The 27,384-nt window shown below is 50.4% G+C and overlaps 1 protein-coding gene across 3 annotated transcripts in view; it reads left to right on the forward strand.

The window, feature by feature from the left end:
* Positions 1 to 27,384, forward strand: part of CTBP2 (C-terminal binding protein 2) — a 167,854-nt gene that overhangs the window by 22,438 nt on the left and 118,032 nt on the right. The gene's annotated exons all lie outside the window — the stretch shown is intronic.

Consider the following 27,384-nt stretch of genomic DNA (forward strand, 5'->3'; position numbering starts at 1 on the left):
GACACGACACTGCCAGCCCATTGGGAGACCCGAGTCCTCCCAGCCTGGGGACCCGGCTGCTGGGAGATTCTGGGGTCCAGAAGCTGCCATGACCACGCTGAGACTGCGCTGCCCTCCCATCCTTGCCCAGGGGAGAAAAGTTGCCCAAACACTGGAATTTATTAACAGGAAAAGTCAAAGGCTGGATTTTATTTAAACGGCAGGGAAGTGGTTTCTGTCCGTAGGGTCTCTGGAAGCATCTTCGGTGGTCCTGTGTACACATGACCTGCCCACCCAGGCGGTGGCTGTCTTGAGTCCTGGGGAGCACAGTAGGACTGCAGTTCTAGGCGGCCCCAGGGCCTGCCCGTGTCCTTCCTGCACCCGGGGTGCCTCCCCTGCGCCCTCCTGGGGCTCCGCTCCTGTCTCTGCAGGGTAGCTCCCCAGGTTAACATAGGTAAAAGGCGGGAAGCTGCTTCACTTGCACGGGTCCTGAAATCACAGCGGTCTTGGAGGGAAGGGAGTGGGCAACCACTGCTGAGTGCCCAGGCCCCACTAGCTTCGGCGGGCAGTCGTGCCTAAGGTGTGCCAATTGTCAAGTGACTATTTCAGAGAGTGCCAGTTAAGAAAGGCCTCTGCCTTCACTTGGAAATACAAGAAATACGTTAATTTGGTGAGTCTATAATAATTTTTCTTGAGCACCGGGAGTGAGCCAGGAGGGGAGACGATAAGAACAGATGAATTTGGTGCCTTCGTCATAGGAACAGCCGAGGCACCCTTCCATCTGGAGGTTGATCTTCAGCACATGAGGTTCTTTCTACACAGCTCAGTCGCCTGCAGGGACACAGCCCTTTGAAATCTTGGTGGGATTTGTATCAAAAGCCCGTTCCTTTGCATAGCTTCCCAGGTGGCGCTAGTGGTAAAGAACCCGCCTGCCAATGCTGGAGACATAAGAGACGCGGGTTCCACCCCTGGGTCAGGAAGATCCCTTGGAGGAGGGCGCGGCAACCCACTCCAGTATTCTTGCCTGGAGAACCCCACGGACAGAGGAGCCTGGCAGGCTACAGTGTGATCGCACAGAATCGGACACCGCGAGCGACTAACCCTTGCACGGCTAACCAGCTGCGTGTATTGCTGGCTGTGCACAAGTCTGACAAGTTGCTTAGGTTTCGCTAGTCTTGTGTCTCACACCCAAGAATCACACCCAGGACCAAGAATCATGGTCCTGGAGGGAAGTTCAAGGCTCTGGAAGCTGCCAGGAACACAAGAGGCTTGTCCTTTCCAAAAACGTATGTTTTTGTTTCAATGTGGGTAGTTGGGTAGTGGTGGCTTGCTGATTTAATTTTCTTTCTTAACCTTTTGGCTTGGAGAACTTTTCTTTTTGGTTATGGTAATTATCCTTCCCTGACATGTAAATTGATTACACATTTGATTATCCACGAGCCTCCCTCTGCCTCTTATTTAGGCTTATTTTTAGCACAGTCCTTGAAACCTCAGCGTGAGACTGTCCATCTTTGGCTGTTTTTGAAGGTCGTTTTAATCAGGTGCCTCACAAGTCAACGTGGTGGGAACAAGGCCTGGGCTGCTGGATGAGCTGTGGATTTGCTCTGGACATCTCCAAGTTCTGAGCTGTCTTTCTTCATCTTGGTCAACATGGGGATGAGTGAACTTGACCAGCTGCCGCCTGGATGGACCTGGAAGGTCTCCGACAGTGGGATTACAAGGGCCGGGGGGTGAGCTAAGGTGGAGGAAACCTGAGAGCCTGTCCCCCACCTGAATAGGACCTGTTTCATAAGGTTCAAGCTTTGCTCCAGGTCAAATTGATGTCTGTCCCTGGCTCTGTGTGCAAAAGCCCATTGCCAGCCTGGGTTTTGTAAATCGGTGAGAGCAGTGTGGCAGGGTTTGGGGGTTCAGGGGTCTCCCTCATCTTGTCCTGGGGGGCCTTTGCTGCATCTGATTGTTCTCAGAGGCCACCTAAGTAAGTCAACAGTCCCGGTGGACTCCCGGATGTTTTCTGAGCCTCACCTTGATAAAGAATAAAAACGTTTTAGTGCTTGATTTGATTTGTTTGCTGGAAGATTAGTACAAAAGCAGGAAGGAAAAAGAATGTGTGGTGGAGGTGATTGCTGGAGACTGGCAGAGGGTTATTTACGGATTTTTGCTGACAGTCCTTGTTTAAAGGAATTCCCTGCGAGATTTATGAAGCCTTTCCAATTTATTGTCTTTCCAAGTAAGGTAAGCAAATAAATAGGTTATTCTCTTTTATTATGAACCTCGCCAAAGTAAGATTAAAAATAAGAGGAAACAGGGCTCCATTTTTTTTTTTTTCCAGCCCAGTGTGTTTCTGGAATTTGGAAAGCATCTTGGGAAGGCTTTTTGTTTTGTTTTTGGCTCGAGCACATTGTGCATTTAAAAGATAAAGTCTGACCCTTGATATTGTGTGTGCTGTTCCCCATCCTTGAGAGCTGGCTGAGCTCCGGCAGGGTACTGTGGGTGTGGGGTGCTGGCAGTTGAGCCCACCACAGTCAGCAAGGCCTCACAGGCCCCCGAACCAGCCTCCGGCTCTGAGATCAGTCACCACCGTGGCACCAAAGGGGACTCTGGGTCTGCAGACAGTATAGCGCTTTGTAAAAAAGAGCAAAATCTGTTCTGATCAAACGGAACTTTCCCTCTACTTTTCTTTGTATCTGCTTAATTTCCTCATCCCTTTCCCATTTTAGTCTTCTCTGCAGTTGTGGGTGGTTTTGATATTTCGGTGAACTGTAATTTTGGTGACATTGGTGTGTGAGGACCCAGGTGGCAAATTTTTTGCTTCTAGGTAAAGAAGCAGCAGGAACTCGAGACCTTGTAATAAAACAAACATCTCATTTCCTGGTGGTGATGTCAGGGCTGAAGGTTTGGGTGGGGAAAGGTTTGACCCGACCCCTCCCAGCTGTAGCTCCCCCCGCCCTTCCCCTGCCTGGAGCCTATTTGAAGTCAGAGCCCCTTCCAGGCTGTAGGCAGCACCGCCCAGGAGACGCCCTGTTGCCATTTTGGGAGAATGTGTTTTATGTGTCTGTCCCTGTATGTCTGTGGCTAGCGATGCTATTTTGGGGGGACTAATAGCGTTTTGGAGGGTGTCTTGTAACAGACCGCGCGATCCGAGGTCCTCAGCTCCCGGGCAGGTGGTAAGTGTTTGCTGGATTCAGCTCTCCTGGGGGCTGCAGGGGGCGGGTCAGGAGTCAGTTGGACTTACGGCAGGTAGGGTTGGAAAGATGCCCCGGGCACGAATCCTATGAAAATGGGCTCGTCTTCCTTCCTGCCCACTTCCTCCATGGCACCTGCTCTCTGGTGGGCCTTCCGTATTCTTGTGGCTAACGAGCCTTGGGATGGCAGGGCAGTGTCCCTAGCTAGCTTGGTGGCCTGAACCAGCCTGACCCCGTCCGGCCCGCAAGGAGCAGGCCACATAGCCAGAGGGCAGTGGATGCGCGAAGACTTCACGGTGGCCCTGCCTGTGAACTCACCAGGACAGGATGGGGAGGGGGACCAGGCGTGCTGGGTAGTGCTGTGGTGGTTTAGTCGCTAAGTCATGTCCGACTCTTGCGGCCCCAGGGACTGTAGCCTGCCAGGCTCCTCTGTCCATGGGGTTCTCCAGGCAAGAATACCGGAGTGTGTTGTGCTGAAGGGGCAGTAAAGGAAACCCTGGAGTAGTTCCAGGGAATTGTCTTCTTTAGAGGCAGTGGATTGCTGTGGAAGGCCCTGGGGGAGGGGTTTTGGTGCCCCCAGGTAGGAGGAAGCAAAAACATGTGTGATACTTGGAACCGGGAAAGGGTCCCTTTAACTGGACCAAGTGGGTTAGGGGTGCCCAGACCCCTGGGTGCTGGGGGTCTTGTTCACCCACCCGAGGTCTGGGAAGTCCTCTTGAGGGAGCTGGGCTATGGGCTCCTTCCAGCTCCCCCCCTCTCCCTTGGAGGCCATCACGCCCTTTGCCCCCATCCTTTTCATCATTGCCTGGACCTGAGATCACCTGAGGAAGCTTTGGAAACGAGCCCAGCCCCTTCCGGAGTTTCTCAGTCCCTGGTTGCGGGGTGGAACCCCGCGTGGCAGATTAACAAGCTCCCAGGTGGCTCTGATGGACAGTCAGGTAGAGAGGTCCTTCCCCGCCCAGCTGAGGCCACATGGCCCTTTCCAAGCCCGGGGGCTGGAAGGCAGGGCCTCAGAGAGTGGGGCAACTCCTAACTTCCCTGCCCCACACGCCGGAGGCAGGGGCAGAGAGGGGCTTCTTGGGAGGCCCAGCCCCTCAGCCACGTGTCGGCGGTGACAGGTACGCCTCTGCCGCCCGGCTAGAGCGGCCTGGTTCCCCATCGCCGAGTGAGGGTCTGTGGGGCTGTTTCCTTTGCCAGGCTTTCCTGGAGCCAAAGTGCCCTCAGTTTGGCAACACAGGTGTCCGGGGGAGAGCGAGCTGGCGGGGTCCCATCTGCCTCAGGGCCCCTCTGGAAGGAAAGCGGGCGTCTCCCACCCTCGAGAAGAAACTCCAGGAATGCTAGAATCTTCTGCCGTGGTCAGTGTGTAGCTGTGAAGGAGAGTGGCTGTTGCCTAGGAAACAAAGCCGGAGGGCCTGACTCAGGCCTGTGGACCTCTGTGGGCTCCGTGCCTGGGTTGGGGGTGTGAACCCCAGGAATGGTACGAGTCTAGGGGAGGGTGGGGCGGGGAGGGTCCTATGTGCGTTTTTTTGGTAGGAAAAGAATCCTACGCTCAGCCGTGTCTCACGGGAATCTAGGGTGTTCAGTATCCCTGCGTGAGATTTCTTGGCCTACGAAGGCCGTTGTGAAGTCACCAGGACAGGAGGGAGAGAGGGGACCAGGGGGGCTGGGTAATGCTGAAGGGGGAGTGAAGGAAACCCTGGAGGAATTCCAGGGAATTGTCTTGTTTAGAGGCAGTGGGTTGCTGTGGAAGGTGCTGGGGGAGGAGGGGTTTTGGTGCCCCCACGTAGGAGGGAGCAAACACACGTGTGATACTTGGACCTGGGAAAGGGTCCCTTTAGCTGGACCAAGTGGGTTGGGGGTGCCCCAGGACCCTTTGTGCGTGATGCCACTCGGCTGCTGCCTCTGAATTATGGAAAGAAAAGGGTCTGAGAGTCGAAAAGTCACACATCAGATCCTGGGGGGCTGAGTGCTGAGTGTTGGGGTGAAGCCGTTGCCGGGGGTGGGGTGGTTAATGTGGGATGGGGGAGGAGACTGACCAGACCAGCGGGCGGACCGTGCTCTGACGCCCCCTCTGCCCACGTGGGTGAAGAGGGCGGCAGAAAGCAGAGGGGCCTGAATGCCGCAGGGGGTCTGTCCTGACGCTTAGTCTCATTTTGCTGAAGTCCTCTGCCCCGTTGCCCTCTGCTGTAGGTGCCAGGTGGCCTTCCATGGGTGCACTTGGGTTCCATCTCTGCTTTTTCTGCTGCGGACTCTGGTGTGAGGCTCAAAGCCCCAGTGCCCCCTCACCCGTGAGTTGAGAGCAGGAACAGTTACTTGATGGCATGGCTGTTGGACTGGAAAGAGGTGACAGGTTTAGGAGTTGGGCTGTGTAGGGCTGGTTTTGGGGAGCCCCCTTAGTCTTCGCACCCTAGGAGCGAGAGCCCCAGGATGTGGCTTTTGAATGCACCCTTTCCTTCCTTCCGATCACGTGCTTTTAAAATCTCATCTGTAGTCTTTTGTTTCTTTAACATCATACAGGTGTTGTCTTAAATGCCTTTGTCTTTGAAAGCAAACTTCATTGCCAGTGGAAAAAAGAAAGCTGGATCAGTCGTGGGGCTGCGGCCAAGAAGTGTGTGTTGGACTCAGGATTCAGTTAAGCAGCCGTGGTTCCCCCAGGGCAGGCTCAGGGAGGATACGGCAGGAAGGAGGTGCTTCCTTGTCCCCACGTAGCTGTGGGGTTCACTTGGGTTTGAAGGTAGGCTTCAGAATTCTTCCCAAAGACAACTGAGTGATTTAATTTTGGTTTATTATAACCGAAGCAGAAATGTCATTTCAAAAGACCAGTCCACTCTTTTCATAGTGACTTACAGTTTACAGCTGTGTTCCAGTATGTTCTAATTATAGCCTCCAAACAACAACCTTGGTTTTCAGATGAAAAAACTCACAGGACTCAGGTGAATGTGATGACCCTCTGCATTCTCTGGGGATGTCGGTGCGTTTCCTTGTCTCCTGGTCATTGCATGCTTTTTTAAAAGCTAAGTGGATGTAAACTCACTGCCAAGATTTAACTTGGGTACCACTTACAGAGTGATGACAGGATGGAGACACAGACGAGAGGACGGGTGGGCATGTGAGCAGGGCTCTGGAGGAATCTGGACCCACCTTGACCTGTATCCTACCATCCCAGACACTTCCCAAGCATCCAGATATTTCCCAGCAGTGCCCTTGACCCTGAGGGCCATAATGAGCTGGCTAGAGGCAGGTGCCTGCTCTGGGCAAGAATTTGACCCAAAATCTATGTACCATCTTTTGTGGGTACTGACCCACCTGCTGTACAGGTATTGGAACAAAACCAGGCACCTGATAGCAGATTGGGCCTAGCTGTTTGAGCAAGATCCAGGGACCCAGAGCGCCTCTCCTTGCTGCTTCACTCACAGTCTGAAGCTCTGTGTGAGAAGCAAGCCCAGAGTCAAGTGTAGATCCATGGGCCATAAGTGGATTTGAACTAACTCACCCTTTCTGATTTTCCTCTTGAAGAGTTTGTTCTCTGGGGCTGTCATTCAAAGCATCATTTTGTACCATACCATTAAAATTTTCAGAGTGTTTGCTGATTTGTGTTCATTGAAACTAAATTCATTAGGGTGATGTGAAAATAGCGCTCAACTGTTTACCAAATCGGATTCTTGTTTTTGATATTTCAGTACATCATCTGTTCTCACTTGAATGTCGTGGAATTAGTTGGTTAAGTGTTATGCAGATGAAAACTCGTGTTTTAGTGGAGTTTTTTGTTTTTTGTTTTTTTTTTTTCAATTTGGATGCACTTATAAGAATATTATACCCAAGGTGCTCTATTTGCCATTTGAAGTGGAATCTGTACGGATGTGAGGATGTTGGGAGCTTGACTTGGCCTTGGAGAGTTTTCAAAACTTGCTGGGATCTTGACCCAGATCCAGGTGCCGAGTCAAACTGATTGGAAACCCCCCTCACCCGACTGTCCCTCACCAGCTGGGTGACCTCTGGCAAGTCACCCAGTCCTGGGCTAGGCTCTGTGAAATTGCAATTCTTGTGTTTCTTTTACAAGGTTGGCTTGAAGACTTCAACAAGAGCTCTGTTATTTCATTGGTTTTCAACATTTGGGGACTGAGTTCTGTCATAAAAACTGATAATGTGGCATAGTTTAATTCATTTTATTTTTTCCCCCGTTCTTAGTAGGCTTATTAAACAATGCCGAGTCTAAGCCTTGATGATATTTTTAGAGTTGATGGCCATGAAACCAATTTTGCACACCTTTTCCAATAAAAGGACAGTTGCTCAACTTTTTACTTGATTGGTGAGAGTCGAGTTGTGACCAGATTTCCACGTGAATGCCACAGCTGTGTGGTAACAAGAGAAGTTAATAGATGCATTTCCAGAATTGCCGGTGTCTCTTTTCAGATTTGGTTCAATGGTCAGGTAGCCTTGGATTATGGTGTTCAGAGAGAGCTGAAGGCCTATATTGCTTCCAAAATAAGCCTCTCTTGAGATCGAGTTGGAAAGTGTAAGTGTGGTGGAGACGACCAGATGTCCACCAGAGATCTGTGCTTCGCGTCAGTGGTGGGGACTTCCTGCTACGGTGGCTGACCCACCGCCACCTGGGCAGCTCCTGGAGACCCCGGGCGGTTGTTGGCAGTGGAGCCCTGGGGGCAGTAGGTGTCACTTCCTGGGAGACGTGGTTAGGAAGCAAGTGTGCCTTATCCAGTCTTTCTTACCTGCATTGTCAACTGGGTGTGGCCAGTCCAGAGGAGAAAGTGAGGATCCTGGACCCTTCAATCACCAGGTGAAGAGTTGCCCACCCACTGGGAACACTGATCATTTTGTGATACAGAAGTAAGCTTTTATTGTGTTGAGTTGATATTCAATTTTGGGTTCATTTGTTAAAGCAGATAGTGTGAACTAATAACGCTGAGTTTGGGTAGTTGATTAACTTGATCATCCACCAGACCAACCCCTGCCTCATACTCTGCTTCAGTGCGCAGGCGGCCACTTCTCCAGGTCCCCAGCCTCAGCATCATACCTTTCACTTCTCCACCTGCCGAGTTCATTTATCACTAAGTCCTGGAGATCCCATCACCCTCCCCTCTCTTGTTGCAGGGGGGCCCTCCCTGAGGGTGAGCATCCCTGCAGGGCTTCCTGCGTCACACCTGCCAAGTGATAGCCACCTAAACACGGGGTGGGGCCAGGTGGCAGTTGTTGGAGAAGCTTAGAAGCGAGCCTTGGGTCGGAAAAGTGTTGCAGTGACTTGGCATGGTGTGGCTGTCATGAAAGGCACCCCTGATCTTTCTGGGAATGAAACTGGTGGCCCCAAACACTTTCCACAAGTGGACTCCAGCACCGCATTCACAGAGCCCTCGTCCCACAGGCCTCACCTAGCTAGGGCCTGAGCTCAGTGGGGAAAGCCAGCCTGTCCCGCGAGACCTGGGACTCCTCCCAACAGCCTGTCCTCTGGGCCCAGAGACTTCCCTCTGGCCTTGAACTGCCCAGCAGGCCAAGATTGCACCTTCCCTGTCTCCTCTAGGGGAGTCAGACCAGCGTCTCCCTCTGCCTCCTGTTTCATGTCTCCCAAGAAGTCTCTGGTAGAGCCTGTTATTCATCTTGTCCTGGTATCTGTTTTTGGAGGATCTGAACTAACACACATTGAATTTAAGATAAAGTAGGTCAAAGGGTCAGTGCCCAAGAATTCCTTCCAGTCTGGGAAGCAAGTTTGCCTGCCTCCACAGGGCCAGGTCTGTGCTTGCTGATAGCTCGGATCTGCCCAGATCCAAGGTCTAGGATTCCGTCGGGAGTGGGTTTCTGTTCCTCTTGTGTGACAGCAGCGACTCGTTAAGGGTGCGTTTGTTGTAGCTTTCCTGCCATCTGGAGGAAGCATCAGTAATGAAACTGTAGTGGGTGCCATGTTGACCTTTTGGAGTGTCCACGCCCTAGCTTTTAATGGGAAAGTTGCATGTATTTTCAGTACTTGATATTTTAAAACCTCTTTGGTGATAGAGTCTGGTAGGCGCAGTCCATGTGTGACCTGGTACTGGGAATGCGACTGAGGCTGAGAGGTCTGACCTATAGGACTCAGCATCTAAGGGCAGCCCCGTTAAACGTCACATGGAGTTTAGTGGCTTGTTTCCAAATGTGCCTTTGTAATCCGTGTGCTCTGTGGGAACTGTTTGTGGTCAAACACCTGGGAGAGATTGAAGGCGGGAGGAGAAGGGGACAACAGAGGATGAGATGGTTGGGTGGCATCACCGACTTGATGGACATGAGTTTGAGCAAGCTCCGGGAGCTGGTGATGGACAGGGAAGCCTGGCGTGCTGCAGTCCATGAGGTCGCAAAGAATTGGACACGACTGAGCGACTGAACTGAACTGTGGTCAAAAAAAGGCTGTTCTTGGGGATTCGGCCTTGAAGCACTGGAACCTACTGGATGCAAATGTGACTGCCCTGTGGGTTTATTCTCATTGGGTTGGGACCTCCTGTTTTATCAGCCTGCATTTGTACAAACAACCCTTAGCCTGTCCTGGGCCTCCTTGAGTTCACAGGTCTGTTTCTGGAGAGAATGGATGTTACTTAGATGCCTGCTGCGCCTACACTCTGGTTTGGGGCGACGATCACTCTGGGCCTCTGGGGTTTCAGCTGTTAGTGGGGAAATGGCCCTGGCCTTGTGGGTATGTCTGTGGTTGTCATTTTGCAGGTGGGCCAGAGCCAGCGGTTCCCCCCAAGTGGTCACGTGGTGCAGTGAACCCCCCAGACCGCAGGCTCAGCGCCCTCCACCCCCTTGCCCGTCAGTCCATCTTGACCTGGCAGTGTTTCCCAATGGTTCTCAGTCCTTGCTCAGCTCCGCCCCTGCCTGGGTCCCTCAGCACGCATCTCAATTCTGAAGCTGACTTTTTTGTGATTCCTATAGTTTAGTTTTTCCTTTGAGATAGGACTTGGGGGAGGTGTTCAGCGGGGTGGGAATGGGGATAGATCCTAGGTGAGCCAATCCATTTGTTTTGGCGGATTCACATACCTGGGTACTCCCAAGTATATCACAGTATACAGCTTAGCACCAATCCAGAAACTTCCTTCATGGCCCTTGCCAGGTACCCCCCATTCCAGTCTCCCTGATCATCTCCGGCAAATACTCTCCACTCCCACATGATTAATTTTTCATGTTCTAGCACTTAATATACTACATTTGTGTACACACGTTATACATACATGTATATGTATGCATGCAATATTACACACATGTATTATACCACATATACCTTTCAGCAAAAGCTTTCTAAATTCACTGTAACATGTTTGGTGAAATCTTGGGGTGTTCTCACCTGGAACAGTTGCCCGTTCCTTTTTACTTGTGTAGTATTCCAACAGCGTCCACTGTATCCACGCACCTGTTGATGGATGCTTTGGCAATCCTAAGTAAAGCTGGAGTGCACCATTCTCGTACATGCCTTTTTATGGACATAAGTTTTCATTTCTCTTGGGTAAATTCCTAGAAGTGGAATGTTGGGTCACAGAATAGGTGTATGTTTAGTTTTATAAAGCAGTTATAATAAAGTTTTACACAGCTGCCAATCACATGTGGAAGATGGAGCTGTTTTTTAAACCACTTAGCAGAACATTGGCTTTCTGCTTGAGGGCAGTATAATGGGATGGGGGACACCTTCCTCTCCCTTGGTCCCTCAGCCAGCGAGATAGATGCAAAGTTTACCCCACTGCTCTTCTGGGGGTGGGCCATGAAGTGTACCTGCTTTGGTAAAAGGAACCTTTTTGTTTTATTTAGAGGCCTGCTCCTCTTGGCTTTCCCTGGCGACTCAGGACAATTGTGGATTTTTCCTGGGCCGTGTTTCTCCTTGCTCCCATTCCCACGCCATCTCCCACCCCCTTTCCTACCTCTCAAATAACTGTGCTCTCCAGTGAAGCATGAGGGTCAGGGCCTTTGTTTGTGCCCACGGTTTTGCATTCACGACTGATAGAAGTTGGTTTTCGGAGCCCGCTCATCATCACATGGGAGTGTGTGCATTTCTAGTTTGCGTCAGTGTGGGGGAACTGGCTGAGCAGGTGTGCTATGCAGCTCTAACCAGCCGCAGACCAGTCACCCTGTGAGCCGGGCCACTTAGGAGCCCAGTGGTCTGGGGTGTGCTGGCCTTGGGGAGGCTACTGCCAGCTTCTCCGAATCTCTTCAGGGCCAGTGCTTTTGGGGATATGGTTTATAGGGCTGCTAGTAGGTCCTAATGAGTGGATTACATTTTACTTTTTATATCTTGTCTTTTTGGAGGAAGTATTGGTTGTCCAAAAAGTTCATGCAGGTTTCCCTGTGAGCTAGAAAAACCCAAGCAAACTTTTTGACCAACCCAATGCTTTGAGATTTAAAAAAGAGAAAAGGATACTGTAAGAAGAGATGAGATTGGGAAGGACTAGAGTTGTTTAAAAAATGGACATATAGGGACCACAGATTTCAGGACAGTTGGCTGTAAACAGTTCTCTTTTCCTGAGTTTAGAGAGATGGTGTGTGTCTTTGAGCTCATCCTAAAGAGAAATGCTTCCTTAGAGGGAGTTATGGGAATAGAGGTCCTGTAATCCCAAAGGTTCATATAGTCAAAGCTGTGGTCTTTTCAGTAGTCACATATGGATGTGAGAGTTGGGCCATAAAGAAGGCTGAACGCTGCAGAACCGATGCTTTCAAATTGTGGCACCGGAGAAGACTCTTGAGAGTCCCTTGGACTCCAAGGAGATCAAACCAGTCAATCCTAAAGGAAATCAACCCTGAATATTCATTGAAAGGGCTGATACTGAAGCTGGAGCCCCAATACTTTGGCCACTTGATGAGAAGAGCCAACTCACTGAATAAAGACCCTGATGCTGGGAGAGATGGAGGGCAGGAGGCGAAGGGGGTGACAGAGGATGAGATGGCTAGATGGCATCACTGACTTAGTGGACATAAATTTGAGCAAAGTTTGAGAGAGAGTGAAGGACAAGGGGAGCCTGGCACGCTGCAGTCCATGGGGTCTCAAAGAGTCGGACACAGCTTAGCACCTGAACAACATCAAATAGGAGCTGAGGGTTCTACCAGCAGCTAAGGTCTGGCAACACAAGCTGTTGCTTGGGCGGGGTCCGCGGGCACACTTAGAAGCAGTGTTGAGGGAGAATTTAGGGGAAGCCGTTCTGGGAGGAACCCTTCCAACGGTGTCTGATTGAGATGGAATTTTAGACACTTCAGGCTTCCCTGGTGTCTTAGACAGTAAAGAATCTGCCTGCAATCCAGGAGACATGAGTTCGATCCCTGGGTCGGGAAGATCCTCTGAAGAAGAGACTAGCAACCCGCTCCAGTATTCTTGCCTGCAGAATTCCATGGACAGAGGAGCCTGGTGGGCTGCAGTCCACGGGGTGGCAAAGAGTCGGACGAGACTGAGCGACTAACGCTTATTTTTTTTTTTAAGCAATACGTTTTAACTAGACCAGTTGAGTTGGACTGGGTCATTCTCCCAAAATGACATTTGTCTCAACTGGATTTTTTTCTAGGTGTTTTTAGAGAAGATGATTGGAGTTTTCATTCTTGCCCGGGGATTGATGTGATTCCAACGTGGAGGTGGACAAACGTAGGGGCAGGCATGGTCAGTTCCAGGATCAGAGACTTAAGTCAGGGTCTGGACTTGGTTGAGTCTCGGACTCCCAGCAGGGTAAAGCAGTGGTGTCCACGCTAGTGAACAATCTGAGTTTGGGGGTGGGAGGGACTCGCCGTCAAGTAGCTGGTAGGCCCGGGGGAGGGTGGTGAGGTACATCTGGAGCTCCTTGGAGGGGCTGAGGAAGACAGTGATTTGGGCGCCTCTCAGTGGGAGTTCAGGCAAAGGTGCTGTCTCTCCTTCTTCCATATCTGCTTTCCTAGCACTTGGTGTTCTGTTCTTGCTCGTTCTGGAACTCCTTGAAGACAAGGTTATGTCTGTCTCCAAATCTGCCTCTCGGCGGTGCCTGCCCCTCCGTTGGTGCAGGAGCAGAATGGGTGGAGTGGTGTGGGGTCCAGCTGGGAAGGTGGACGGCAGATGAGAAGGGGCTGTTGGCCTTGACCATCAAGAAGGAGTCCACGCCAGATTTTTTGGATGAGTGGGTGTGTGTCTATATATGGCTATAGCTACAGATATGTGTGTATACGTTGGGTTCATTAAGCTTGATAGATAGCAAGGCTCAAAAAAAAGCACTGAAGCTGGAAGAGTCTACTGGAGCGGGGGTGCTGGACGGATGACTTCTGTGGGCCCCAGATGTGGGGAGACGGGAGGGAGCACATGTGGTGTTAACTGGGAACGGCCCCCCTTTTAGGAGGAGACTGGGGGTGCAGGAAGCACGCAAAAGGTCTCCCACGACACATAGACATTTAGGTTCAGCCGTGCTCTCTGGCTTCTCCGTGGGTGCTGGGGTCAGTTTGCAGGGTCTGGCCTCACGGGTGGTGTTTACTGGCCCTTCAGCTCCACGCGGTGGCGGGGGGGCGGGGTGGGTAAGGGTGGGGGTCCGCCACCCAAGGAAGGACATACACCTGAATTCAAAGAGAAGGAGGAGTTCCAGTCATAACACCTCTGTTTCCATGTGCTTGCTCTCTGTCAAGCCCCAGTGAGTAGAGAATTGGCTCTAAGTCTCAGGAGTTGGCCTGTTTTAAATGGAATTAGAACTGGAGTTACCAAAACTTGGTGTCTCTGGAGCGTTCCTCTCCCATCCCCGAGAGAAGTAGGTTTCCCAGGGGTAAAGCGGCTTGCCTGAGGTCACAGTGAAGGATGAGACGGCAGGGTGTCCGCAGCTGAGGTTTCCCAGCTCCAGCCCAGATTTGGTTGTGAAGCATATCCCCCCAACCCTGGTCCTCTCCCAGGCTGCCCACCACATGGTGGGTAATCTGTCTCCAAGGCTCCCTGAGTTGTGTGGGCATGGGTCTGGCCTCCGCTCACCTCCTTCCTCCACGGGCAGCACCCCTTCCCCAGGAGGAAGGCAGCGGGTGCAGAGCTGGGCTGGGTGGTCTCCCCATCCTCTGCCTTGATGCTTGGTTGGAGAGGGTCATGGTGAAGTAGTTGAATTACCCACGTTTCATCAAGCTTGGCTGAGATACAAAGAGATCGGCAGTGGAAAGTCCCCTTTCCCTGGTCTTAGAACAGACTCTGAGAGCTCTCTGTTCCTCCGCTGTCATCTCTGCTGACTCCCAGATTATCCCCATGCTGGTCCCTAGTTCTGAGGTTGAGCAGTTTCGAAGAGTCTGCACCTCCGTTGGACACTTGGTATGTGACGTGCTTAACTGACTTGAAGTCCTTTGGTCTGTTTTCTTTGTGAGCACTTGTAGTTGGCCAGGGGCTGGGAAGACAGGCTTCATTCTGCTTGCCTTCCAGTGAAGATGCTTTTTTTACCTTTTGTTGTTCAGTCGCTAAGTCGAGTCTGACTCTTTGCAACACCATGGACTGCAGCACGCCAGGCTTCCCTGTCCTTCACTATCTTACAGAATTTGCTCAAACTCATGTCCATTGAGTTGACTGATGCCATCCAACCATCTCATCCTCTGTTGTCCTCTTCTCCTCCTGCCTTCATTCTTTCCCAGCCTCAGGGTCTTTTCCAGTTGAGTTGGCTCTTCTCATCAGGTGGCCAAAGTATTGGAGCTTCATCTTCAGTTTTTTAAAAAAACTACCCTTATTATTAAAACACAGTAGTGTCATGGACCATGTGTGTTGTCTTGAGTTCCCCAAACAATTGATGTTGACAAAGACTTGCATTCCTTAAGTTGGGAAGAGGAGGGCTACAGTGTAAGGCTTTATCTGTATCTCTAAGCATTTCAGAAGAAAGATATATCTGTGCTCTGTGTTTAAATATAGCATGGTGTTTGCTACTGAGTTGGAGAAGAAGCAATTGAATATGTAGGTCATTGACTTAGAAGAATGAGTTTGGAGTTTTCCTTTGTATTTGATTAACACTGTCTTACAATTGGGCCGTTGATGCTGTGCCATAGTTGGGTTACACAGAGTTCAACGAGATACCTGGGAGGGAAACTGCAGGAATCAGAAGAAATACCTTTGCCCCTTAAGGCATTCAGGGGTGTGACTTGGTGTTGGTCCCAGGGGCCAGCTGCTTTGCAGCCAGTGTGGAAGCGTTAAGCCTCTGGAGTTGTATGGGGAGGAAGCATTCTCAGAGCTGCTCTCCGGAGCAGATCCTCAGGAACAAGGGGAGAGGGCCCTACTTAATCAGGGTAAATGCCAGCGGTGTATTTTAATACATGCTTGATCCAGATCGCACTGTTTGGAATTGCATATTTAAAAGGAAACTGCCACCCCCCTTTGAAGGTACGTGACATTTAAAAGATCTGTAGCAGGCGATAGGTTTGACAGCTTCGAATTATATTTGAAAGAGTTTTTCTTTTGAGAAAGAAAATGATTACTTCTATTTTAAATGTCATCACAAAGACATAAACATGTTTAATCAAATTATATATTTAATTTATGTAGAATGTAATTTTTATCCCCGCAGAGGAGTCGCTGGTTATTTCTTTATCAGCTTTGAAGCTGGGCAGTGTTTGAAAGCGTTCAGTTTTTTTTTTGAGTAAATGGCTATTTAAGGGTTTATGGAACCTGAAAAAATAGTATTATGATGGGAATATGTTTTATCTGTTCACTGTACCGAATGGCACATTTTGGGGAGAGGGGGACTACTTTATGATTGTTTCTGGGAGGCATTGAGGATAAACTCCTGTTGAATGGATTGAAAGAAGTGTGACCCTGAAGACAATAAGGCGAGACAGCAAAGATGCTCCTGTAATTTTCTCCTTCTGGGTTCTTTGAATCAGCAGGGAGGTGCCGGGGAGTATTGGGACTGACTGCCAGCTCTCCTTAAAAGGGAGACAACACACGATCTCGAGGGACAGACTCCGAACGCCACCAAAGACCTTGAGGTTGATACAGTGTGATGAAGTTGGGTCACAAGAGGCTGATGGGGAGTTTGAGGGCAGCCTCAAGGTCCCCAGGCTGCTGGAAAAGCAGGAATGTAAGCTGTGGGTCAGCTCAGATAGGTGGCTTGCTGGTTCTGCCAATCTGCTAGGACTCAACAGCTCCAGAACTTTCTCTGAGTGAGCTGGGTGCTGGAAGGTGGCCAGCCCAGCGTACAACCGCTTGTGTCAGCCAGGGACGGTCTTGCCCTGTTCGAGCCTGCCGCCTGGTGTTTTGAGGCAGCCAAGTGGGGTCCAGGAGTCCTGAGGTTCCTTGCCCACTCATTCACATGGAGCAGCCCCGGGGGCTGGCTTTCTCCTGTCCTCTCCGGAGCTGTTTTGTGAGATGTGACCTGGGGAGCCCTGGGCAGCTGGCAGCAGCTGGGCAAGAGAAACCAGTCAGTTGTGCCTGTTCCCAGGAAAGATCTTACGTAGCAAGCATCTTTGCCAGCTGCAGCGGAGAAGGTCAGGGTTCAGGAGCCATGTACCGTGGCAGCCAAAGGAAGCTGATCCCAGTTCAGATCGTGAAGCGTGTCAACAGGCTAGGCTCCTTGTAAACAAACCCCGGGCCACCACAAAAAGGAATTGCCCTGTTTATTGGTCAGCATGCGCCAAGGAACAGACAAAACAGGACAAAGCTACTTGTTATTTTTGTAATTGAGCTTGTCATTGTGACGTAATCAGAGAATCACATGTAAGTTGTTAAGACCCTTTACCTGGTTCTCCCCCAGTTGGTAACATCTTGCAGAACATAGTGACGATAAAGTGACCAGGAAACTGATACTGATACAATCCACAGACACTATTCGGATTTCCCCAGTGTCACATGTATTCGTTTGGGTGTATTCACTTCTGCAGCCGTGCCATGTTCCATGTGCCCCACCACAGTGCCCCAGCCCACAAGGGTGCCTCCTGTTCCCCGTTTCCAGCCACACCCACTTTAGGTGGCGCAGACAGGTCATGGCCAGCATACAAGCTTGTCAGCAGGGCTGGCTGACTTCCAAGACCCTGCTTACTCAGAGAAGGTTCTGGAGCTAGAGTGTCCTGCCTGCTCCCCAGGCCCTAAAGCCTGACAGCCTCTAATCTGTTCTCCATCTCTGTAGTTTTGTCCCTTAAGAATGTTATAGAAATGGAATCAGGTGATACATAATGTGTAGCCTTTTGGGGCAGAGTGTTTTCACTCAGCACAGTTTCCTTTGAAATTCATTCAGGTACTTGTATTGCCGGCTGGTTCCTTTTTGTTGCTGAGGAATATTCCATCCCAAGATTTTTTAACCCAGTCTTAGACTGGAACCCTGGGTAAGAGGAAATCCATCGTGGAAACCTGAGAGTTGCAAAATGAGAGGAGCGAGGCATCTCTGGCCTGTGCTTAGCTTACCCGCATCTTGCAGCGGATGTCCATGGGGGTGATGTTTGAAGAAGCTTGTGTGCTCTGATAGCTTGGCTGGTTTGGGGAACCAGTGGAAGGGCCTGCCTTCAGCCTGTGAGTTTTGTTCATCTGTGCTGTTGTGTTTTTGAACTGTGTACACGGACTGAAACAAAAGTTGGGATAAAGGTGACTGGATTTTGATATTTTATGATTAGCATTGCCCGACGGGAGTTCTGGTCTGGTGCACGAGAGAAGTTAAAAACTCCATGAGCATGATTTCTTTAGAGGAAGCCCTGAGCACCTCCCTGGCATTGGCATGCCTTCACGAGAGCTGTGAAGTGGCATAGCCCCAGAATCTACTTTCACAGGGAAAGTTTTGAGCTTTTGTTCCCTCAGAAAGTGGGTGTATTTGCACTGTGTTAAACATACATGCTTGTGTATTTACACACGTGTCCCGTCAGTGAGGAGAGCATTTATGAAGTTATTACCCCTATGGAAGGTCATCTGTATTTTCAGAGTTAATGAGTGCAACAGAGTGATTCGGTATGTGAGGAAGTTCGTTGACAATCCCCAGTGTTACTTAGCCTGATACATATGAATCAGGAGGGTTGTATCATCAGGCTGTTTGTAGGGGGAGGTTCCCTTTCCCGATAGGGTGCTCTCTGAGGTCTCATCTGGCTCTGGGATTTATTCTTTCCTTTTTTGGCTGCACTGCACACCATGTGGGAATGTGGGATCTTAGTTCTCCGACTAGGGATCGAAGCTGCGTCCTCTGCAGCCATGCATGGAAAGTGCAGAGTCTTAACTGCTGGAACACCAGGGAAGTCCCTGGGATTCATTCTGAGGACTAGAATTTGTTGCCTGTAGAGAAAACTTATTTTGGCCCCGTGAATTTCCTTTCCGTTCGACCTTGGGAGTCTTCACTCGTGTTTGTATTTGCGGAGTTGCATTGCGTCCTGCTCCCTGCGACATGCCTAGCGCTGTAAATGGATTTTAAAAAGTGAGGTCGTCTCTTTGGTTGCAGGTACAGCAGCCGGTCCATTTGATGGCAGTGAAGCGCTTCATTTCACACCAAAATCTCCCCTGAACCTATAGGTTTGGGTTTTAATACATTTATTTTGAAATAAAACAGAATTTCCTTTAGGCCTTTCTTCTTCCCAGGACTCTGGATTCATGAATTATCCTAGTCCTGTTAGAAAAGCATTTGTTAAACAGTAGAAGTGTTCACAGATACGTGTTAGAGCTGAGTGCTTTATCTGTGGCATCACGCGTTCATCCCACTGTGGCCCCTCATTCTAGGTAAGAATGGTCATGTCCTGGGTTTATTGGTGAAGAAGCGAAACAAGGGATCAGGCAGCTTTTCTGGGGCCGCTCACAGCCTCCTTCAGTGCTCTTCGCTAGTGGCTGGTCTCCAAGTTCTCCAAGATAAAAATTATGTTGTCCCTGCTCACCTTCCCTGGTGGCAGCCATCAGCGTTTCCCTAGTGGCTCAGATGGTAAAGAATCGCTTGCAGTGCAAGAGACGTGGGTTTGACCCCTGGGTCGGGAATATCCCCTGGAGGAGGAAATGGCAACCCACTCCAGTTTTCTTACCTGGGAAATCCCATGGACAGAGGAGCCTGGCGGGGTACAGTCCATGAGGCTGCAAAGAGTCGGTCACGACGGAGGGATTAACGCCCTTCACTGCTCACCAGGAGCTGACCAACTAAACCAGTGACAAACCTGTAAAGTGGTCGTGCCTGTACAATATATGATAGAGGTGGAGATGGGGAAACAGTTGGTGAGAGCTGGGGTCTGAGGGGTGTTAACCAGCTGAATTCATTTTTACCCAGCTTCCTCCCAACTCGATATTCTGCCTATAGTCCCATGATCAGTAGCAGTTGGTATCTAAATCTAGTCACTATTTTTGTGAGTAATTTTTCCAGGGCTTATGAATGCAGCCGCTTGACTCTCAAGTCATATATATGTGTGTATATGTGTATATGTGTATTTTTAGCTTTTAGACACTACTGAGCGACTTCACTTTCACTTTTCACTTTCACGCGTTGGAGAAGGAAGTGGCAACCCACTCCAGTGTTCTTGCCTGGAGAATCCCAGGGATGGGGGAGCCTGGTGGGCTGCCGTCTATGGGGTCGCACAGAGTCAGACACGACTGAAGTGACTTAGCAGCAGCAGCTCATTCTTCTGCAGTCTAGTCTGTAGCCAAGAACTTGGCTGGAGCCTGCCAAGGCCACCTTGTGGCAGAGCCATCCTGTCCTGCAGGCCCTGGGGAGAGTGGGTTCTGAGCTCCCCGTGGGAGTCAAGGGATCCCCGCTGCATTGGTGCCCCTTCCTCTGCCCCTCTGGGCTTCTCCCAGGTCGATTGGCTCCTGGAATTCAGATTGATGTGTTGGCATCCATACGAGGGATACCTTTTTGTTTTGTTTTAAAATTTTTTTGACGTTTTTTTTTAACCCCCACTTTTTAAGTTTTTTTGAATTTGTTACAATATTGCTGCTATATTTTATGTTTTGGTTTTTTGGCCCCGAGGCATGTGGGATCCAACCCGCACCCTCTACATTGGAAGGTGAAGTCTTAAGCACTGAGCCACCAAGGAAGTCCCATCACCCTGTTTGTAGATTAACTTCGTGAGCTTGGAGAGGATGCCTTACTTCCTACTTCCTTTTGGACTCACCTGCACAGTGCAGCAGTCACTTAAGGGCTTAGATCCTAAATAGAGCCAGGAACTGTCGGCAGCAGCTCCGTTTCTGTATTCCCAGCCTCAGCTCCCTCTCCTGAGGCAGAAGCCCACACAGACTCACTGTGCGTTTTCCAGATTGTAAGAGACCTGCCTTTACAGAAAATGGAGAAATTGAGGAAAATATGAAGACTGTTTTTATGATCCAAAAGCCTTCTATTTTAAAAATCACCTTAGCATGGAAAAATAATTTCTCTTAACACTTCGGGTGTATTTTCTGTCTCGTGCATACATGCATACACTAAGAAGTGAAATTCACTGTTTAAAGAATATTTTTTTAATAAGATTTGGAGTCTGTTTGCTTTTCCATTTGACGTACAAGTGTTTCTCCTAAGTTATGAAGTGTTTTTGAATTTTTAAAACTGAGTAATCTGTTGAGATTACATGTATCATAATATATGTAGGTATACCATGATAGCTGTTTGTCATGTCTATAGTGTTGCAGAAATAGTTATCCAACTCTTTTCTGTTTTAGGGATCATCTTAGGTGGTTTGTATTTTTGGTGTGGTATGTGGAATCTTGGTTTTCAGACCAGAGATTGAACCCACGCCGTTTGCATTGGAAGTGCAGAGTCTTAATCACTGGCTGCCAGGGAGATCCCTGAGATGATCTATTTTTATTTTTATCTAAATCTTGGCTCCTCCTCTAGTTATTGTCTAAGGGTAGAATGAGCTGGGCGGTGAACTCTTAACTTTTCAGAAATGCTGCCCTTTCATACTCCCACTGAAGTGGTGGGACTTGGGGGGTGTTTGTCTCACCAGCTCTTCAAACATTCTATTCTGCCATCCATGGATTTTATGTTAAAGATCCTCAGCTTAGTGTGTTTTTTGTCTCTGTGTTGAGCATCAGGAGACGTGCTTGCTGTCTGACCCCGTGCGCCTGCTCAGTGGGGTACCTGATGGAAAGGAATTCAGCACACCTCTTCTGCACTCTGCAATCTTAACAGGGAGAAAGCTGAGGCCAGGGCGTTCTTTCAAGATGCCCACTGGTTAGTGGTTGCTACTTGCTATGTTCTCTTTGTCGGCTAGCCCATCTCTCTCCCAGTCCTGGCAGGTTCTGGAACCTCTCCTAGAGGTGGAAATACCTGGGCCTGTAGCTTTCTGGTTCACTTGCTGTCTGGATCCACAAAAGACCACTTACAGTATCTCTGATTTGCCTTATGGACTTACACCCCCGTTGCCTGATGCATTGAGCCAGGCTGATTGTAATGGGGTCCTTCCCCAGAAAGGACTCCCTACCCCTGGGCATTTCAAAGTTAACAAGGCAGCTTCACAGCTTGTCTGACATTGGGACAGATGCTTGGGGTCACAGCCAGGCTTCTGGGAGCTGGGGGTCAGACTGCTCAGACCAGCACTTCCACGGCCAACTGGGCAGTTTAGGGTGTGGGAACGCTGCTTGAATTCACAGGATGACGTCGTTGTGTGTGTGGGTTGCTGCTCATGGCTCCACCTTTTTTTCTTTCTTTCTTTCAAAACTTGGCTCACATCCGGCCTGAGCACCCGTCGATTTGCTTTCCATGTTCATTTTTCCAGCTGTGTCCAACCTTACCCCCACCGCCCCCCCCCCCATCCCGATGCTCTTGTTTATTTCTCCATCTCTGGAGCCACTGAGAGAGAGGCTTTCTCCAGAGGACTGAAGGCCAGCTAATGCTATGAGGCTAGACTCCGGTCACCTAGCCCGGCTCAAATCTGCTGGCTCTGAAGGGTGGGTGCGAAAGCAAAAAGCTCAAAGACAGCCGAGGAATGGACACATTAATTGACTACATCTGAGACAACACTGAGAAAATATCCTATTTTGTTTTCCTTAAGAAAGTGGCTGGGTTCCAAGACTTCCCTTACAGTTTTCCACTGGCTGTCCTTATATTTGAAGACAGAGTTCTGAAATCTTGGCTGTTGGGCCTCTTCATGTTCTTAAAGCTTAAACCCAGCTGAAGATATTTAATATTATAAAATTTCCATAAGCATTCCCTCTGCAAAGACTGGATGTGAAGTTTGTGCCTGGAGGGCAGGTTTCTTCTTGAAGCTGAAACTCTTGGACGCGGGGGTAACCATGAAGTGTTGATTTGACCTTAGGTGTCTTGATAGTAGCGCAATTGTATCGGGACATGGAAAATTAACTTTCAGGGTCCCCACCCCGCCTCAATAAAGGGTAATTGTTTCCAAGCTCATTAATATGGTTTATTCATTATTAGGCAATCGCATATGGAATTGAATCCTGGGAAGGAATGGCATGGCTGTAGAAGGGGAAGGCATCTCAGGTCATACTGTGTTAACTCTGTCTTGTCCAGCCTTTCCGTCTTTGGAGGACGTTGTCCTTCCCTGGTGACAACCAGTCCAGAATTGCACACTGTTTTATGCCTGGTGGGCCAGGTCTTTCTGGGGGCTGTGTTAATATTGAGAGGCTGGGCCCCACCCCAGGTGACTTGGGTCAGCCTGAGGTCCTGGTTGGCGTCAGATCACACTTGTGTGGCCCCCGAGTTCTGAGCCCAGGGGCAGAGGTTGGGTGGGGGGCGGGGTCTACATCCCAGCAGCCCCTGGCCCCTCCCACTCAACCCACCTCACCCCCTGCTGCTCAGAGATGCCCATCTGTGCTCCCAGCAGCCCCTGACTTACGCAGCTCTGGTCCCCTGACGTACGCAGCTCTGGTCCCCTGGCCCAGCCGAAGTCCGAAACCGTGTGTTTCTGTGCTGGATGATTGTGAGTCCCTGGATGTGGGGGAGAGCTGCTGAGGGTGGTCAGGTGTGAATCAGGAGCTGGAGGGGTTGTGTGAGGGCCCGGGCTGCTCAGGGGTCCCCTGAGCTGTGCTCCAGGAGCCCGTGACCTCAGATTGACACCTCTGTCCGGCTGTCCTTCTGTCTGGGTGTGCCTCTCTGGCTAGAGGGCTTCTTTTTGCTGATAGGGGTGGGTCGGTTCTGCAGGGCAGGCATTTGGTTTCTCTTGGGGGCTTCTGGGTTCCAAAAGCTTGAGGCTTTTCCCCACCCGCCACCCTTGAACTTGAGATAGTCCGAGGCCCTGCGGTGGATACACGGGGAAAGCCCCTGGTACCCACTTCTCGTGCCCTCACATCCTTACTGTGACCCCATCCTGGAGGATCGCTCCCCTTTTGCACAGATTGACACGGTGCTGTGTGGCTGGTGTGTGGAGCGGGAATGGTGAACAGGTTGACTTAGGGCTGGCCTGGGGTGACCTCCAGATCACCACGGCTCCCCAGGACTGGCTTTTGTCTAGAGCTGGGGCTCAGGTTCCGTGTCTGTGCGTCCCTCTTGCAGCAATCCATGGGCAAGTGGTTCCTTCTGCCTGGGGTGCAGGTGAGCAGCTGGATGCCCCAGGGTGGGTCCCTGCAGCCGTGGGCAGCTGGCCAGCATTTCCGAGAGTGACCGTGCATCACTTCAGTCATACTTACTTTAAAAAACTTTTGCTTTTGTTTTGGTATAGCCAGTTAACAATGCTGTGATAGATTGAGGTGGACAGCAAAGGGACTCGGCTGTACCTACACATGTATCCATTCTCCCCTGAATTCCCCTCCCATCCTGGCTGCCGCGTAACATTGAGCAGCGTGCTGTGCCGTACAGGAGGTCTTTGTTGGCGTCCGTTTTAAATGCGGCGGTGTGTACCTGTCCATCCCGAACTTCCCCAACTCCCCCTTCCCCTCGTCCTTCTCTCCTGACCACCCTGGACTCGTCCTCTTGAGTCTGTGAGTCTGTTTCTGTTCTGTAGATAAGTTCTTGTGTGTCATTTCTTTTTAGATTCTGCATCTAAGGGATGTCATACGCTGTTTCTCCATCTCTGACTTCACTCGGTATGTTCAGTCGTAAATTTGATAACAACAGGCGCCCCCTTGAGAGGGCCCACCAGCAGCATCTGAGCCGAGAACACTGACGAGCGCGAAGCCTGGGGTTCTGGACCATTCTCCACCCGGTCCCGTGTTCCTTTCCTGAGCACAGCCTGGCCTCAGGACTCTCACCATGGGGAGGGCGGGTCCACCCTGCCGGCAGGGAGCATGTGGGTCCCTTCGTGACCTGGCGAGAGGTACTGGACTCTTCGGCCAAACGGGAACCATTTATCTCATAAGGCGAGCAGAGACTGGTTTGGTCCTTAGCTGAGGCTGGTGATGACACACTCATGTCAGAGTCACAGGCCAGTATCTGATGACCACTGGCATTTACTGAGCACTTGCTGGACCCTGGCCCTGTGCCGAGCCCCCAGGCATGATCTCTTCGAAAAGGACCTGATCAGCCATGAAGCAGACGGGACAGCTCAGATGGGACAGAGTCCCAGGCATTGGTCACCTCGACCCGAGGAGCCTGGGATTCTCCGTGGTGTCCTGTTAACTCCACACTCTCCCCTCCATTCCTCCCCACTCGCCCCTCTACTTACTGCAGTAAATTCGTGATTGCCTGAGGAAAGAGTTTGTGGACTACTTGCTGGCTCTCTGTTGAAGTGCTAAATTTTTAAAATTCATTTTTGGCGGTGCTGGGTCTTTGTGGCCGCTCACAGCCTTTCTCCAGTTGGCAGCAAGCAGGGGCTACTCTCTGGCCACGGTGCAGGGGCTTTCATTGCACCCACTGGTTGCAGCGCTGGGGCCCTACTTGCTCTGCGGCATGTGGACCAGGGATTGAACCTCTGTCCCTCGCATTGGTAGGCGGATTCTTAACCACTGGACCGGCAGGAAAGTCCGGAAGTACTAAATGTGAAGGGGCCCCCCTGGATCCGAGATAAGCACAGCGTGAAGGAGGGCGGGTTCCAGTTAAGACCCGTGTTCTCTCTGCACCAGGTTTTCTTGCTTCTGTCCACAGTTACTCCTTGAGGACCTCCTCTTCTGCTCACAGATGTCCAGGCCAGGCCTCGCTTTTGCTCACAGGCCACCTTGTTCCTCCCAGCCAGAGGGAGAGGAACAGAGGCGCTTTCCTTGGAAGCCTACCCCCACCGCCCATGGCAGGACAGAGGACAGGCATTTCAAAGCCTCCGAGACCCAAATGTGAGTCCGACAGAGCAGAGAATCCAGGGGTTCAGGCAGGCCCCGGGTAGTAGCAGAGCTGACTCATCACAGCTTCAGAGGCGTTAGAAATAGTTCATCCATAGTAAGTGCCGATAAGTGGGCACTTTGTGATACCTGCCACAGGTAGGGTTGGGGGGGAGTCCCAGGGAGCCCACGCTGGGCTACCCGCGTGCCTCTCTTCTCTGTAGAGTTTGGATGGGGCAGGACCTTCATGCAGGGCACAGAGCGGAGCACAGTGGCAGCGCCTCGAGAGAGCAAAGTTCAAGTGGGAACAGGGCTGGTCCTCCGAGAATGAGCCAGGGCAGAGCCTCTCAGGACCCCTTGCAGACCTTTTTAGAGTTCATCTCATTCAGTTTTAACTGTGGACCTAAAGGGTAATTTTCATACGCTCAACTCAGGATAAGAAGAAACTCAAAGTCCAGGTGGTGGGGACCCTGCTAGGCAATGCGTCTCAATTTGTAAGTTTCCTGCATGAAAACCCTAGCCTTGGCTCAGACCCCTGCAGGCCCTGGGTGCTGCCCCTTCGCGCACATGGCTGGGTGTGTGTGTGTGCGTGCGTGCGTGCGTGCATGCATGCATGCACGCGCTCACACCTTCCTCATTATCAACTGTGGCGGAACACACTTGCCAAGTGATGTTTAATAGATTCACCCAGGTTATTGTACAAAAATAGATGCCCTTTCCCTTGGCCAGATGAAGCTGAGTCAACTTGGAGCTTCCTGGCATTTACTGGCTGAGGCTGAGTTTTGTACTTGGTGGAACAGCCCGCTTAGGTTCCTGGGGCTGCTGGTGGAGGAGCGGTGGTGATTTTAATCAGTGCAGTCATTTCTGTGTCTTGTTGTATACTCCTGGAAGTTCTTAGAGGAATCCTGCCAGGAAAATTTCCCCTGGCGAATCCACGGGGCACGGCTCCCCGTTGAACTGTCATCAAGTATCTGCGGAAACAAAGTGTTTTTGAATTTTTAGCCTTTCTGTGGCTCCAGCCTTTTTAAGTACTTCTTTTCCACCTTCAAGTAACAATGGGCACTCGCTTTAAAGATTCTGACAGTCTTCCAAGCTTTTTAATGTTCTTAATCCGCTAAAGGAGCTGTCACTGTTCACTTGGGCAGACTGCAGGCTCTTCCAAATTTTTGGCTTGAAATTCCGTGGAAGGTCACCTCCTCTGTGAGGCCTTCTACACAGGTGGGGTTGTCTGTTCCCTATTTAATTAATTTTACTGTGAAGCATCTCAAGGAGAGAGTCTGTACCCACCACTAAGACTGGGTAGATTTAACATGTCACCTTTGTCGTCAGGCCTTCGTTGAAAAGAATGTTACTGACACGCATGCGTGTACACACACACTTGTCTGTTGTTGTTTAGTGTCTCAGGCGTGTCCGACTCTTCTGCAGCTCCATGAACTGTAGCCTGTCAGGCTCCTCTGTCCATGGGATTTCCCAGGCAAGAATACTGGACTGGGCTCCCATTTCCTTCTCCAGGAAGTCTTCCTGACCCAGGGATTGGAATATCCACACCTCCTGCATTGGCAGGCAGATTCTTTACCGCTGAGCCACCTGGGAAGCCTTTTAAACAGATATATATACATATATTTAATATGATATGTATTGTATATTATAAGTAATTTTTTTTGTTGTTTTAGTTAAATGTTTGATTTCCCACTGTGTTCCATGTTTGATTTCCCACTGTGTTCCAGACCTGGAGGACTTTGGAGATGAATGATGTGTAATCAAGGCATTAAAATACTTTAGAGATTTGATGATGTGCAGAGTATGTCGCAGCCTGTCAGTCTGACGTGAAGGTGTTGCAGGTGTCCAGGCGATGGGATTTGAAGGGTGGATGAGAGTTGGTTAGGCAGGTTCTCGCTGCTTCCAAGAGGATGTTTCCTTGGCTGTAATAGATACTTAGTCAAGGAAAGTGTCATTAGAGGCTTGCGACCATTGAGAGCCCGTGACTTATCCGTCCCTTCCTAGCACGTCAGAGATTGGATGTCTCTGCTCTCCCCACCCACTCCCTTGAATTGGAAAGTTTGGGGTGTAAGGCAGTGTGGGGCACGGTGGGCGTGAATTACTTCTTGCCTTTGGGTATATGCTCGCCCTGACCATAGAGACCGCCATGTTCCTGTTCTTGACTCAGTGCTAATGGACAAGCAGAAGCTGGCTGGTGTCAGGGTTTGGACCCTTCCTTCC

Source organism: Capra hircus, chromosome 26 (genome assembly GCF_001704415.2).
Source record: "Capra hircus breed San Clemente chromosome 26, ASM170441v1, whole genome shotgun sequence".
In the NCBI taxonomy this organism is placed as follows: Eukaryota; Metazoa; Chordata; class Mammalia; order Artiodactyla; family Bovidae; genus Capra; species Capra hircus.